Source organism: Meleagris gallopavo, chromosome 22, assembly GCF_905368555.1.
Source record: "Meleagris gallopavo chromosome 22, MGAL_WU_HG_1.1, whole genome shotgun sequence".
NCBI classification, from domain to species: domain Eukaryota; kingdom Metazoa; phylum Chordata; class Aves; order Galliformes; family Phasianidae; genus Meleagris; species Meleagris gallopavo.
This window is the reverse complement of record NC_139425.1, coordinates 8,351,419-8,365,662: the sequence shown is the minus strand read 5'-3', so window position 1 is coordinate 8,365,662 and position 14,244 is coordinate 8,351,419. Positions and strand designations below refer to the sequence as shown.

Genomic DNA, 14,244 nt, shown 5'->3' with positions numbered 1-14,244 from the left:
GTCGGGGGGAGAGGGGAGAGATGGTTGGGGACAGTGGGGGGAAACGGAGAAGGAGAGGGGAAAGGAGGAAGGGTGGGAGGGAAAGAAGGAGCAAAAGAGAGTGTCGACGAAATGATGGAAAAGGAAGGAAAAGGATGGAAAAGAGACCCTGGCTAGGGAGAGGGCAGGTGTGAGAGAGAGCAGGTGCTTCATAGGAAAAATGAACTATTGTCCTGTTGCTGGAGGGCACTGCAGCCTTCCTGCCTCCTGGGTGTGCTGGTGGAGCTGTGGGGAATGGCCAGGGAAGACCTCAGGGGAAGCTGTGCTGCCAGGGGATGCAGCTGTGATGGCAGAGTAGAGCAGAGCAGAACCCTAACCCTGTCCTCCTGCTGCTGCAACAAACCTATCTGACGTAAAAGGAGGAAAAAATGGAATGGGAACTGATGCATGAGTGTTGTTTTGGGACACAAACACAGCTATCGCAGCGTTATCTTTATTGGTGCAGTATAGTGCCAAATGTTGTTACTGGGACAGGTGTGGTAGGGTTAATGATTGCAAGGGAAGCTCTGCTCCAGAGCCCAATCTGCTGGGAGAGCCAATGCTGTGCTGAGACACTGGGCAAACCCATTTTCCTGGGCCTGTTCCTACTCTGCTGTGACAGAGCTCGATGTTATGGGCACAGACCCACAAGGGATCTCCCCATGCACTCCAGGACACAAATCCTCAGGGCAGGAAGGATCTCAGCAATCACAACAGATACACACAGGGGGCAGCTCCTGTGCAGCTTTCACAACCATCTCTGTGTTCATTATCAGGATCATTCCTTATCACCTGGGAATTTGGCCTGTTTCTTCATGTTAAAGATAAATAATTCAGGCACTGTGTGTTTAGCTCTCCAAAGCACAATCAGTTCTCCATCGTCCAGAGTGCACAGGATGGGCTGGGTAATGGAAATCCTCATCTGATGCTGCACACAGCAGGGAGAGCAAGGGAAAGGCAAGGCCAGAAGGTAAGAGCTGCCTCCCATCACCCTCTGAGGCAGCAGCTCTGCATGGTGCTGGAAGCTGCTGCCTTTACACCCTTCTCTCACTGTGCTCAGTGGATTGCAGGTGCTGGGGCTTCTGGCAGCTTTTGCCTTCACTGAATGGGCTAAATTGGGAGCTGCTGAATAAGCTTTTAATGCAACACTAAAGGTAGGAGAACTGCTGCTTGTGATGTGCTGTGGTCAGGAAAAACAGGAAGCGTTTGCTCCGTGGCCACGCTCTGATGGTGGTTTATTAAACATGAATAGTTTCATAAGCTGCGCACTGAAATTAGAGCACTGCTTTGGCTGGTGCTGTACATCACTGACGAACCTGGCCCTGCTGCAAACCGTTAATATTTTAATTAAACAGGATGGAAAGGACAACAGATGTGCAAAGGTGAAGTGGTGCGTCAAAAGCACCAGAGCTGGGGAACCTCCTCCCCCCCCCCCCCCAACCCCCCAGTTTCCTGCTCTGCCCAAGCTGTGCTCGGCCGGTGTTGTGTCCCTGTTCTTCCGCCTCTGCAAGGGCTGTCCTCAAAGGTGCAGAGGAAATACTTGGCTCAGTTCCAGGCTGTGTTTTTTCATACAGCAGCTCCCTACGTTTTACCTTTCAGGTGATTGAGATGTAAAGCTGTGGATTTACGTGAGCTAATAGTGGCTTTGATAATGTGTCTGAGAAACAAGGTCTGGCAAGGAAGGGCAGTGGTAACCTCGAAGAAATCTGTGTCGTACAGAAATCTTTGGGAGATGCCCAGCAGTGGCATAGCAAGCCAATCTGCCAGCCCTGCTGATCCTCTCACCTCCGGGTGGTAATTGCATTTGTGTTATCGTTAACTAACGCCATGGTCACTGCATCCTTACTACTACATGGCTTCCTTGAGTTTGGGAAGCTCTGATCATTTTAGTTCATTGGAAACCCTGACTATATGGGTCATGCTAACAGGTGCAGATATCAGTGCAGTGACTGTGTGAGCTGCCTGCTCACTTAGCATTTCACACCAGGATGGATTTATGCTGCCTCGTACCTCTGTGGGAGGTGTTCAGACACATACTCCTGGGCTGCTCTCCCTGATCAATCTACTTAAGTCATTAAAACTCTAGCCTTAATGAATGCAAATGCAGTGCTGCAGGAGGGAATTTGGTTCACCAGGGGCACTCTGAGCTGGAATTGCTCCAGTGACTGAAACTGCTGGGAGATTTTTCTTCAGGTTCAGTCCTGTGAGTGAGGTGGGACTTGGGATGATCACGACAATCTTTGGCCTAAATCTGTGCAGGCATAAAACTTACTAATGCTGATCAAATGAAATCATCCTCATATTTCAAAGACCCACAAAACTGACTGGAGAAGATGGGGAACTGTGGAACATTCATCAGGGAAAGTCTGGTTCGGGGAACAGGTTCATTTTTAATAAAGTAAAGTGTGCATGCACTTACAAGATTGAGTTAACACAGCCATGAACAGTTTGTTTAAAGATGTACTGCCTAACACAGATTTCTGGTGCCTTAATGATCACTTCCTAATATTGCTGTTATAAATACTTCCATGATTCACATCTATTGTTGCAGAACAGGCAGCGAATCTCCAGGAAGGAAGTACAGAACTGGATTTTTTTTAATTTTTATTTTTTCTGCAAGATACTCCTTGGAGTTCCATTATAACTCTAATTTGTGCCAGAAAGTCATTCACAGGAAACGCATAAAAAGTAGCCAATAAGGATGGCTTTATTTTTCAAATGCTGGCAGTGGAAAATGCACCTCAGAAAACCTCCCCTGGGATTTTTCCTGGTCTTTGTGTTGCTGTACTTCTGTGAGACACTGCTGGTGTCACACCAGAGAGCAGCAGCTTCCACCAGTCTCCATCCCGTGGGGCTTTGCCAGCTGTGTTTATCCTTGTGAGAGTAAGGGATCCTCTAAATGAAAGGATCAGGTAGGAGGCTGGAAGCAACCTCTTCCCAGCTCCTTATTAATAGCGGCAACCGTTGCCAAAGGACATTGTGGAGCCCGAAAGCATAACCGTGTTCAAAGAGGGATTAGACAAATTCCTGAATGGCATTTGCCTGGGCGGCTGTTAAACCTGATAATCTCAATGCAAACCTCCTGTTGGGAATGGCCCTGAGCCACGGTTTGCCAGGGACTGGGGAACACTGAGGATGGAGTGAGTGCTGTGCTGCATGTCGTGCTCTCACCGCGTTGTGCCACAGCCTCTGCTGGCCTTGCCAGCCCTGCAGTTCTGGTTGCAGCTCTGCACTGCCAGGAAATGGCAACAGGAGCCCTGCTGCTGAGCACACACAAAGTGTGACGTGTTAACAGCAAGAGAGGGAAAGCTGTGACTTTTCCTTCAGCTGTTTCTTGAAATATTTCTGGAGGAGCTGAGCTCCCTCTTGCCAAGTGGCTTCCATCAGGTGATGCGCAGACACTGCTGCCTTGTCCACCTAGAATGGAAAGAAAGAGAAGTGATTTCTTTCACTCCTACTGAATTTTATTTGAATGAAAAGTGCTATTCATTACTGAAGAAAGAATCATGGGAAAATCCGAGCTGCATCACTGGAAGAGAAAAATCCCTGGATCTCACTGCAGAAGCCATCCCATCAAGTACCTGACAATTAACCACAATGATTGAGCACTGAGGTCACTTCAGAAGGAATTGTGGCTCTGAAATGACAAGGACAGTGTTGTTCCAACTGCAGCCCAGAGCAGCAGTGACCCCGTGCATGCATGTTCTGGTCAGGGAAGAGATGGTATGGAGAAAGGAAGGAGAAAACAAGGAGAAGGAAAGGAAAAGAGGAGGAGAAAGGAATGAGAAAGGAAAGATGCCCAGTTGGGGTCATCAGCAGCTCACAGCTCTCCCTTCTTGGTGCAATAGGTGTAGCTCTGTACACCTACAGAAATGTAAATATTAATTAAGAGCAAGAATTACAATCCAGATAATCACGTTGGTTAATCTGAGCTCCAAGCTTTGTAAGCATAATTAACCCTCTATATTTTTATTTAGAAGGGATACAAATCCTGGTTTCTGGAGGTGTGCTGAGGCTCACTGCACCTTACCTGCTCCGGATGCTAGATCTGGAGCCCTGGTCCAAACAAGAGTCCCACTGCAGCAGCATGAAGCTGCAGGAATGTCCCAACAAGGCAAGTGTCCACCTGGTCCTGCTTTTCCACGTCTCCATTCTCTGGGGGAAAAAGTTATGGAGAATAATTAAAGAAAAGCATATTAAATGACAGCCAGTATTTCATGGTTGAACGACAGCTCAGAATTCATTGCTGTGTTGCAGAGCACTGCAGTGCAAGCAGGAACATAGGAAAGTCAACTGCTTTGCTTCCTACCCACCTGCTGGGCTTTTGGCACTGTGTCTGATGGGAATATTTGCTCTCCATGCGGTGACAACGTGAATGCCACCATGCCAAGGAAGAACCCGTTGAGCCCCCACAGGTTAGGAGTGGGGCTGCAGCATCTCCCATCCCATCCCAGCCTTTGTGAGGTTTGGGCTCTGGTTGGAAGTGGTGTGCCATGGTCAGCACAGTGTGTACAGCCAGGAAAGTTCTTCTCATCAGAGCAACGCCCTTCCTCTTTGTTCATTTATTTTTAAAATGAGTTTGCCCCACTGAACCACCCATTGACCCCGCTTCTCTCCAGGTGGGAGACCAGAGAAAGGTTATTTTCAGTCACTAAAGGTTTTACATTTAAAAAAAAATAAAGTCTGATGAAAAAACATTCTACCTCAGGCATGAACTTTTAATGACTTCATTTCATAATCTTTTCAAAGAAAGATTCCTGTTGAACTAATCGAGACTTTCAGCTCTCTTTGTTGCTGGCTTAAAGAGTTGGCACTGGATGCTGCTCAGAGCTATTTGCTCTGCTCAATTCCCCCTGCAGGTTTTGCTAAATGTTACAGTGTGACACAGTACAGACTCTTATTGATAGTGATATCATCTGCATATAAGATCCAAGAGTCATCAGCCTCACATGTATGTGAACAATATATTCCAGTGTGATATGCAGCATGCTTGGTTGGCTGCACTGGAAAGATTTCCAGATAGCTATCGATTTTCCCATCCTGTAATTAGTTCAGAGATTACCAGCATAGAAAATATCGTTCTAGAAATTGATTTCTGTAGTTGTTCATTGCACCAAAACTACAGTATGAAACACGTCACCATGTTTTCTGCAAAGACTTTGAACTTTGGAGAATATTGCCACAGTAAACACCAAGGAGAAATCACATGGCTGATGATTTTGCCATCTCAGATTAAGCTAAATCCTGCCAGCTGTCTGATTTTGAAATTTCATCCTTATAGGTCTTGCAGGATCAAGGTCCAAAGGCGAGACTAGCTCTTATCTTGTAACTGAGAGCACCTGTGATGCTAAATGAGTCAGGATCCAAGCAAGCATCAAACAGTGGTACAGTTCTGCCATACAGGGACCCTGTTGTGCAGGGAGAGGTGCTCACCATGGAGTGTTTGTCGTTAATCTGTGACCTGTGCTCCTTGTCACCCTTTGCCCAGTGCCCCTGTGGAGAGGTCCCAGATCCATGAAGCATCCTGCATCCTCCATGCATCCCTACATAGGCACCACTTGGCTGGGAGCTGTGTGCACCCCTGGGGAATGGAAACCCTTCTGCCCCTTTTCCCAGTCTACGGAACTACCCTTAGTCACCATCATGATGCAGATGCTGCAATGCTAACAGCCAGCTACCAAAGCTCTCAGACTGCAATCTGCAGCAACACGTTTCCTGGCACTTTGCTCATCTGCTTCCACACCCTGGCCTCAGTGCTGGTGCTTTGCAAGTTTGGAGTTTGCACCCTTTCTGCTGCTGCTGGAGTTCTTTATGAGTGTAGTAAATGCCAAGCATGCCAGTGCCTTGCCCTGGACTGTATCCTACTTCTCACAGGTAGCTGAGCAGTCCGTAGAATGCCCCATCAACCATAACTCTGAACATGCCCCAAAACTTTTTCTCTCCCCTCACAACCCTACAACTGAGCCCCATGCACCAGGAAGGCAGGGTTCACCCAGGAGCGTCTCTAACTTGGCAGCAGAAGCCATCCTTGCACGTGCCATTTCCTCCTTATAATTAAAAAGGAACTTAATCAGCTCAACATCTCATCCCTGAAGAACGAGATGCTCGTTTGCATTTGGCACGCTGTCAGAGGGCAGCAAGCTGCAGCACCTCCTGTAGTCAGCAGAGGAAGATGTGGGTCCCAGCAGTGTCCTTGTCCCACGGGTCCCTTGTACCCACCACAAGCGTGCACCCCACCATCAGGCTCTTCACAGCTTATCTCCCCGGCTAGCGCCTTTTCTAGTTTTAATTCCCTTCCAAGGTGGTAAAGGGAGACAATAGGAAGGCGATGGCAATGCTGGAGCACAGAAAAGCAGAACAGAGTCACGGCAGTGGGCCTGTGTGCGTGGGCTTTCCCATTTGCTCACCCAAAACTTTGTGAACGAGAGGCATAGGAAGAAACAGACTGCTGCCCGAGGGCAGAAGCAAACACACAAATCCCCATCCCTTCGAGACATCTCATGGTACATCATCCCCATTCCTGTGTCCCTGCACTGCCCTTACCTGGCAGCCAGAAGCTGCCCCACTGAGCATGCCCTGGCTCTGCCAGAGCTGGATTTTCTACCACTGTGCTGCTTCTAGGCAACATTTTTTCATCTGTAATTACAGCAAATGAAAGAGGTCTCCTCCCTTCTTGGGAAAGCTGGTCCTTCTCAGCATGGTGCCTGTGTGGGTCATGACTCCATGCTGAGCAATGCAGTGGTGGGATGGGGTGACTCGCTTATGGAAAACAGAAGAAATTACACCCAGTGAAACCTAACTTCCTCTTCCAAAGAGGCTGTTAACTCTCTCTAGCTGGATAATGGCAGCTGGGAAACCCCTGCAAAGGCAACAAGGGCACAGTTATGGGGGGATGTCAAGTTTATTTTATTCAAGGGCACAAGTGTCTCCAGCATTAAACAAATCGGTTGAGTCACTTCTTTACAAAGATTGCAAATTAAGGAGGTTGGGCAGACAGCAAAACCCTCCAAAGTTGCAGTATTTACCTATTCTAAAAAAAAATTCTAAGAAAAATTGGCTGTGATAAGTTTTCTTCCAGAATCCATGAAATCCCAAAAGGAAGAAGTCATGCTCAGTCTTAAAAACCCCAAACCACTTAATAACAAAAAATAGGCAAATTGGGCAATTTTTGGTTTGGTTGAGAAAGTGTTTCTACTACTGTATAATTCCCAAACACACTCAGTTCCGGTAGAAGCTCAGGCAATGCCTCAGGAGATGGGAAGTGCTGCAGTGAAAGTAAATTTAGCAAAGCGTGAATGCCACAGGGCATCCTCTGTGTGCAGCTGCCGGTGTCAGATGGGGCCACAAATTCCCCTCCTGCAAGTGCAGCTGTTGCATCAGCACGTTTTTAATCTTTGCAGAAAGAAGTGTTACTGCCGTGAGCATTATGATGCAATAATCCTGTAGGAGAAAGGCATTGGAGAAAAGGAGGAGAAAATGGGGTGTGACTCTTTTTCTCCCAAAGTAATGTTGGGGGTAGGGGCTCAACTGATTCCCTGGGATGTGGATAGCCACAAAGTGTTTCACCCCCAAGAATACATCTTCAGTTGCACCAGCGGAGTTCAGTTGGATATTAGGAAAAATATATTCTCTGAAAGAGCAGTGATGCAGTGGCACAGCTGCCCAGGGAGTGGTGGAGTCACTGTCCCTGGAGATGTTCAAGCACTGTGGAGATGTGGCACTGAGAGATGTGGGCAGTGGGCACGGTGGGATGGGCTGGGGTTGGACTTGGGAATCTTGGAGCTCTATTCCAACCAAAATGACCCTATCATTTTATGATCTAACCTTTGTATACCTGATTCCTCCTTGGATGAGGGCAGAGGAATTGACACTGAGGGGATCCCCAGCAAGCACTGGTCCTCCACAGCCGTGCACTTTTGGGATTAGACTGTAACACGGCTCAACATGCATTTTTGGGGTTATCCACACCATTTCCAAGGGCAGAGAACGTGCAGGATGTGCCCTCACACCCAAGAACTGACTTGAGTGCCTTCCTCATTCTTCGTCTCCCCCCTGTATTCCTGTCAGGATAAAGACGGGCAGATTGTTAGACCAGTCTCACTCTCCCATCTAGTGGAGAAACAAGGAAAGGTCGTCCCATTAAAATAAATAAATAAAAATGCAGTGTCGGTTGCTTTTTGCAGGAAGGGGTGTGTGTGGGGGTGGGTGTGTGGTACTGTTCTCACTGAGGGTTCTGTGAATCTGTAGGATTGTCGCAGACCTGATGCAGAGGAAAAGGCGTCACAATGTAAAGGGACCTCTGAGTCATTCCCTGGGTCTGGCAGGGTGCAGGGGTTCCCTGCTCTGGGGATAAGGCACAAAGTAGTGCCCTGCGCATCTCTGGATGTGTCCCCACAGAACGCTGGTAGCTTGAGATGGAGGCATGCACGTCTCCAGCAAAACAGTGCTCTCACTGAGCAGGTGCCAAAAAAAGCCGTGCAGGGCTGCATTTTCACACAAGCAACTTCTGACCTTCAAATAACCCTCAATGCTGCTCAGGCCCCATGCACTGAACAGCCTGCATGGACCGGATGGGAAACCACAGGCATCCTCTGCGTCCTCACGTCCCTGCGTGGTTGGGGCTGCAGAGCCCCAGTTCCCAGCAGCAGGAGAACCTTCTGCTCCCTGAGATGGCTGTGGGAGTGGGGGCTGCTCAAAGCTGTGAGGCAGTGCTTTCTTTCAGCCAGAGCTTGGAGGGAAGATTTGCATCCATCCTATTAAAACTGCACACTGTTACTACAATTCAGTGCAAGAAATCCCATTCTTTCTACAAAGAATAGATGGAAAACCAGCCTGGTCCGTGGGCAGCAAGGACTGCTGTTCTGAGGACAGGAGAGGTGTGGAGCTCGGGTGCTAGCCCTAATATAGGATGCTCCCATTGCACTCTGATCTAGCTGAGACCTGAAAACCTGACCAGAACTGATGCACACACACTGGAGATTTATGTTCTCATGTCAGATTGAAGATTCGTGGCATTTCCTGGAAGGTTACATGATGTTTCATTTTCAGCAAATAAGGTCAAAAGCACAAGGAGAAAAAAGAATAAGCAATCTCTCTAGATCAGCTGTTTGCAAACGCCCGCAGTGCAAGCCTGTGTGCTGCTGTTTGTACAAAACTGCTTTCCTGGAGCAGCGTGTTGCTGAACTCACACAGCCTGCAGCAGGAAACAGCCTCAGCTGGAACAGAGCCCTGGGATGGGTGTGCTGCTCATCCACATGTTCAGATTGAAAAAGAAGAGGTGCTGGGAGGGAGGAAATTGAGCAGTCACTGGCGTGCAGCATGGACCCCCAGACACATCTCTCCTTCTGCAGCAATGTCAAGCTAGAGGATCCAAGTGGGATGTCCTGAGATTGCATTTCATCCTGCAAATCCTCCCAGCGGGACAGGCCCTGCTCCTACCCTTGAAATTGTGTTTGCAGCTACAGCAAATAAAATAAGGTTAATGAAAAGACACTCTGGAAACACGAAAGCACAGTCAGTGCTACTGCTGTGATGCTTCATTTGAGATGCTGGGAGATAAAGTTCTGCCTCCCACCAGAGTTGTCACCGGGGAAAATTATTTCTTCCTTCTCTAAATGACATGGCATCATTTCTTCTTTTCAGTTCACTGCCAACTTGGTGTCACGGTTTGATTTTTCAGGAAAATGTAGTCATTACCTGACAGTGGTGGTTGCCTCCATCCACTCACCCACCCCCAAAACAGACCTATAAAAGTAGATTCACCTACAAACGAAGAGCAAATAAAGATGCCTCCCAGCACGTGAATAGCTGATGAGGAGCCACTTAGCAGTCTTGGCGGATTCATCAACTTCAGCACATGATCGTTGATTGTGTGTCTGCAGCTCCTTTGTTCTTCTTTGCTCATTATACTCAGGTCAAATGGAATGCACACAAACCCGTGGCAGAAATGATAAGAGCCAATGAAGATAGCCATAACCATGACCCATCCCAACTGGAAAATTACCGGTTAGGATTTTTTACAGCCCATCAAACGGAGCCATTCCATCCAGCAGTGAGAGGTAGGTCACTGCTAATTACGGGGTGAAATCCAGTTCTGCACATTGCCCTGTGCCTCTCATTAGCAGCCCGGGCTGGAAGACCCTTGCAGAAGTAGGGCAGGGTTTCAGGGTGCGCTTCTCCAGTGCAGACTGATCCTACCTTACAAGTACCATGTCAAGCAGCTGGGGACTCTGTTGCAGTCTGGGTTAGAGTGGTGTAAGGGCTGCTCTGTTTTCCCTGTCTGATCCAGCCCAGGCACTGCAGTTCTTCCAGGCCCTTCGCTCCCCACTCTTCCTGGCAATGACCCAGTAAACCAGATAGAACAGAGCATCCTTCTCTCTTCACTTCTGGGTCAGAGGAAAATGCTGCTATTAGGCTACCTCTACTTTATGGTCTTTTAATTATTTCCACCTCTGTGATTAGACTAATTAGCTAACTGGTTTGTAATGGCTGCATGGTAGCTCTCATTACGTTTTCATTAATCACAGCATCAGTGAGTCTCGTTAAGAGTCCGGGGTTTTTTGTGGTTTTTTTTTTTTTTTTTTTTTTTTTTTTTTTTTTTTTTTTTGCATTACGATTTGAAATTATTCAAAGCAAAAGTAATCTGAAGGGGGGAAAAGAAGTCAATAGGAACAGACACAGTGTTCATCAGCATCTTGGCAGAGAGACTCTCTGGTATATTTAGAAATGCTGTGATTTACAAGAGCCCACCAGCCATTTACTTAGCGTCTAGAAGACACGGTGAGTTTGAAGTTTCCAATCACAGCAGTTTAAGGCACCTTCTCACCCTCTTTGATTCAAGACATCTGAGTGACACACTCAAATGGGATCAAAAATAAAAGGACTGACAGCATATCTCCTTCATCCCAAGAGCTGCACCCAGCAACGCCTCATCATCTCTTCATCACATGGAGAAGTGTGGGACAAAGCAGGAAAGAGATCTAAGAGGAGGTTAAGTTTTTGCTGCTGGAAAAACATTACTCTGACAGCTCCCAAGGCTTTGCTATAAATCTTTATCCACCAAGGCTATTTGATGTGCTAAAAGACTTCTTAAAATAATCAAAATTAAGAACAAGGCAGCCCACACTGGGTAGTTTAAGTATGTGCACAGGGGAACGTTCATCACTGTGGTTATGACAGAAGATAATAATAATAATAATGAGATCTAACACCTACTTAACAGGAGAAACCCAAAAGCCTGTACAAACACCAATCAATTAGCTCTGCCAACCAGCTGTGTGCTGGGCAGGATGATGGGGGAGAAGATAATTGCCCAGAAAGCTGCAGATTGCCAGCAGAGAAGGCAAAACTGTGTTGCTGCTCGCTGCCCTGCAGCTGCAGGGGGAGTGCTGTCAGACATTGCTACTGCTGCCTACACCAACACTGTGTGAAATCCTTCAAGGATACGTGTACAGGAGGGCAGAGCTTCATCCTGACATCCTGAAGACTTTGCAAAGTGTCAGAGACATAAACCAGGAAGAAACTATAGTGGACTTTATACATCAGTCCTGTTTTAGCTTCTGAGAGCTGAGAATTGGTCACGCTCTTTACAGATGGAGGTGCTATAGATCCCTATTACTGGTCATTCTTCTTCCTTTTCAACCATCCTCCATCTGATCCTGGTCAGACTGGATATCAGGAGAAACTTCTACTCAGAAGGAGAAGTCATGCATTGGCACAGCTGCCCAGGAAAGTGGTGGGGTCACCATCCCTGGAGGTGTTCAAGAAAAGGGTAAATGTGGCACAGAGGGGCATTAGTGGTCATGGTGGGATGGATTGGTTTTGGACGTGATAGCATTAGAGGTCTTTTCTAGCCTTAATGATTCTATGAAAACAGTCTCCAGCTCCATAGCATCCTGCAGCCTGCCCTGGGAACAGTGATCCCTGCAGCTGACACTGAGCCAGAGGTAGCAGCACCTCAATGCTCTCCCCCAGACAGAAAGAGCACTGCACTGCACTTGCTTCTTTGTGACTGTCAGCTGCAGCCTGGGCAGAGCCAGCAGCCAGGTTTCAGGGATGCTCATGTGCCTCCCATCTACCCCATGCCTGGTTGTGGCATTTAAAGAGGGTGAGCACACAGCAGCAAACGCGGTGCTGCAGTGCTGTATAATTTTAGTGGCCGCTAAGTAATACTCGTAACTTTTTTAACACGAGGAACAAGAGTTAACAGTGCCATTCATAGAGGGTTGTTGCAATTAATTGGGGCCCTAAATGACCCAAGGCATTTCCCCAACTTTCTGGCACCGTGGGATGGATGGGAGCTGCATGCTGTGCTCACTGCTGGCTCCTGCTTGCAGCAGGGAATGGCGCAGCATTCTGCATTTCCTGAGTACAAGAAGCTGAGGAGTCCCCATGACAAGCAAACCATTAAAAAGAAAAAGGAACAATAATGCCAAGCAAAATATCGCTTCAGGGAAAAATTTTGGCTTGCTTTTAGCACAGATGTTGATATTGCATGCTCAGAAATGGCTCTGAAAAGTGGCAACGTTTCTGCAGCGTTCTATGAGATGGTGTACGGAGGCAACGAGCTGTGCTTCAAGGGGAGGAATTGGAGCATTTGAAAATTAAAAGAAATAAAAAGGAAAAGCCTTCTGAAAGAGAAGTTATGAGGAGAGCTTCCACACACTACAGCCCCTAAAGTCAGTCGGTGGAGCACTGTCCCACACTTCTCCATTCCAGCAGCAATGGGCTCTGACAGGAGGATGCAGACAACATATGCGTGCTCCTTGGCTCCAGGCAAAGTTCTGCCAGAGCTCCCAAGGGCAAGCCCTTGCCCATGGAGAGCAGACACCTGTCCCCTGGATACCTGTGAATGCAGTGAGGCCCCATCCAGTGCCCTGAGTGCCTCCACAATATGTAAAGAGATGTTTTTCACATGATAGATGTCCTCATTTTCAGCCCTGGAGTGCTCAGGAGGAGGGCATCCCAGTGCCTTTGGGATGAGGGAGGTGCAGGTCGTGCTGGGGTACAGTTTTTGGGCATCCAATGGCAGCGTGTGGCAATGCTCGTGCATCACGCAGAGGTGATTGCTTTGCACTTTGCATATTCCCTCTGTGCACTGCGCTGGGATTTTTCATTGCATCCATAATTCATATCCTGCTGCAGCAGTTCTATGGAGGCAGCGCAGGATTTCAGCTCCAGCATTAAGCAGGGAAGGAGATGCTCTCATCACCAGACAGCAAACCGAGGAGCTGGGGTGCAGAGAGCATCTCCGCTCTGCACCAATTGTCCTACAGGCAGGGATCCAAGCAGGCAGTGAGATGAGAGTGCCAGGGGTGACTGCAGGATGGGTAGCAGCACAGGGCTGCCTACTTTTCCAGCCCAGCCCTGTTTTACACATGCATGGCATCATGCAGTGCCGGATGCCTGTGCACCACTGGTTTTTGTGGTAATATTGCTTTCCTGCCTGGAGGGTCGCATCCTTCGCTCACAAAGCCACCCACAATCCCTCCTGGGCTGTGATGCCTTCTCCTGCATCCCCACTGTAACACATGCACTGAAAAACCCTGTTTGTCAGAAACCAAAGTGTGTCGGGAGATTAAAATGTAAATGTTGCGCTCGGCTTTTCGGAGGGGGGCTGCTGTTTTATTTGTGGTAGTGCAGGAAATAGGATTTTGATAACTGCAGAACTTCTCCCCAGCCACTGCTGCAAACAGCCAAAGCCTCAATAAATAACTCCTACGGTTGAACACCAACATGCTCGTGGTTTGAAGAAGCATCAGGAATCATAGAATGGCTTGGGTTGGAAGGGACCGCCAAGGATCATCAAGTTCCAACCCCCTGCCACAGGCAGGGCCACCAACATCCAGATCTGACACTAGCAGACCTGTGTTTGTTGTTTCCTGCTCTTCCTTGGGCTGGGAGGGGTGCTGCAGAAGGGCCCTTTAGAATTGCTGACTATAACCACCATATATTCTGTTTTTATCATTTATTGGGCTTGGGAATCTGGGGAAAGGTCTCTGCAGGTGTGATATGTTGTACCGTGTAAGGGTCACTTGTGAGCATCAGAAAGAGGCACTGAAAGAGAGCGTGCAAAGGGTTCTCAGGGTTTTGGCGTCCCTACTGAGCACACATTTAGATGTGTGAACCTTGGGATAAGGAGCTCTTGGATCATGGCTCTCACTTTAAAGCTACAGCCAGCATCAATATTCATGGCTTTAATACCAAAAAGGATGCAAGCCTAAATGA

The 14,244-nt window shown here is 47.9% G+C and overlaps 1 long non-coding RNA gene across 1 annotated transcript; it reads left to right on the top strand.

The window, feature by feature from the left end:
* Positions 1-68: 68 nt before the first annotated feature.
* LOC146542968 (uncharacterized) lies at positions 69-4,414 on the top strand. Its single transcript, XR_014887713.1, has 3 exons — positions 69-988; positions 3,996-4,132; positions 4,276-4,414. It is a non-coding gene; the product is annotated as an uncharacterized LOC146542968 (long non-coding RNA).
* The last annotated feature ends 9,830 nt before the right edge of the window (positions 4,415-14,244 follow it).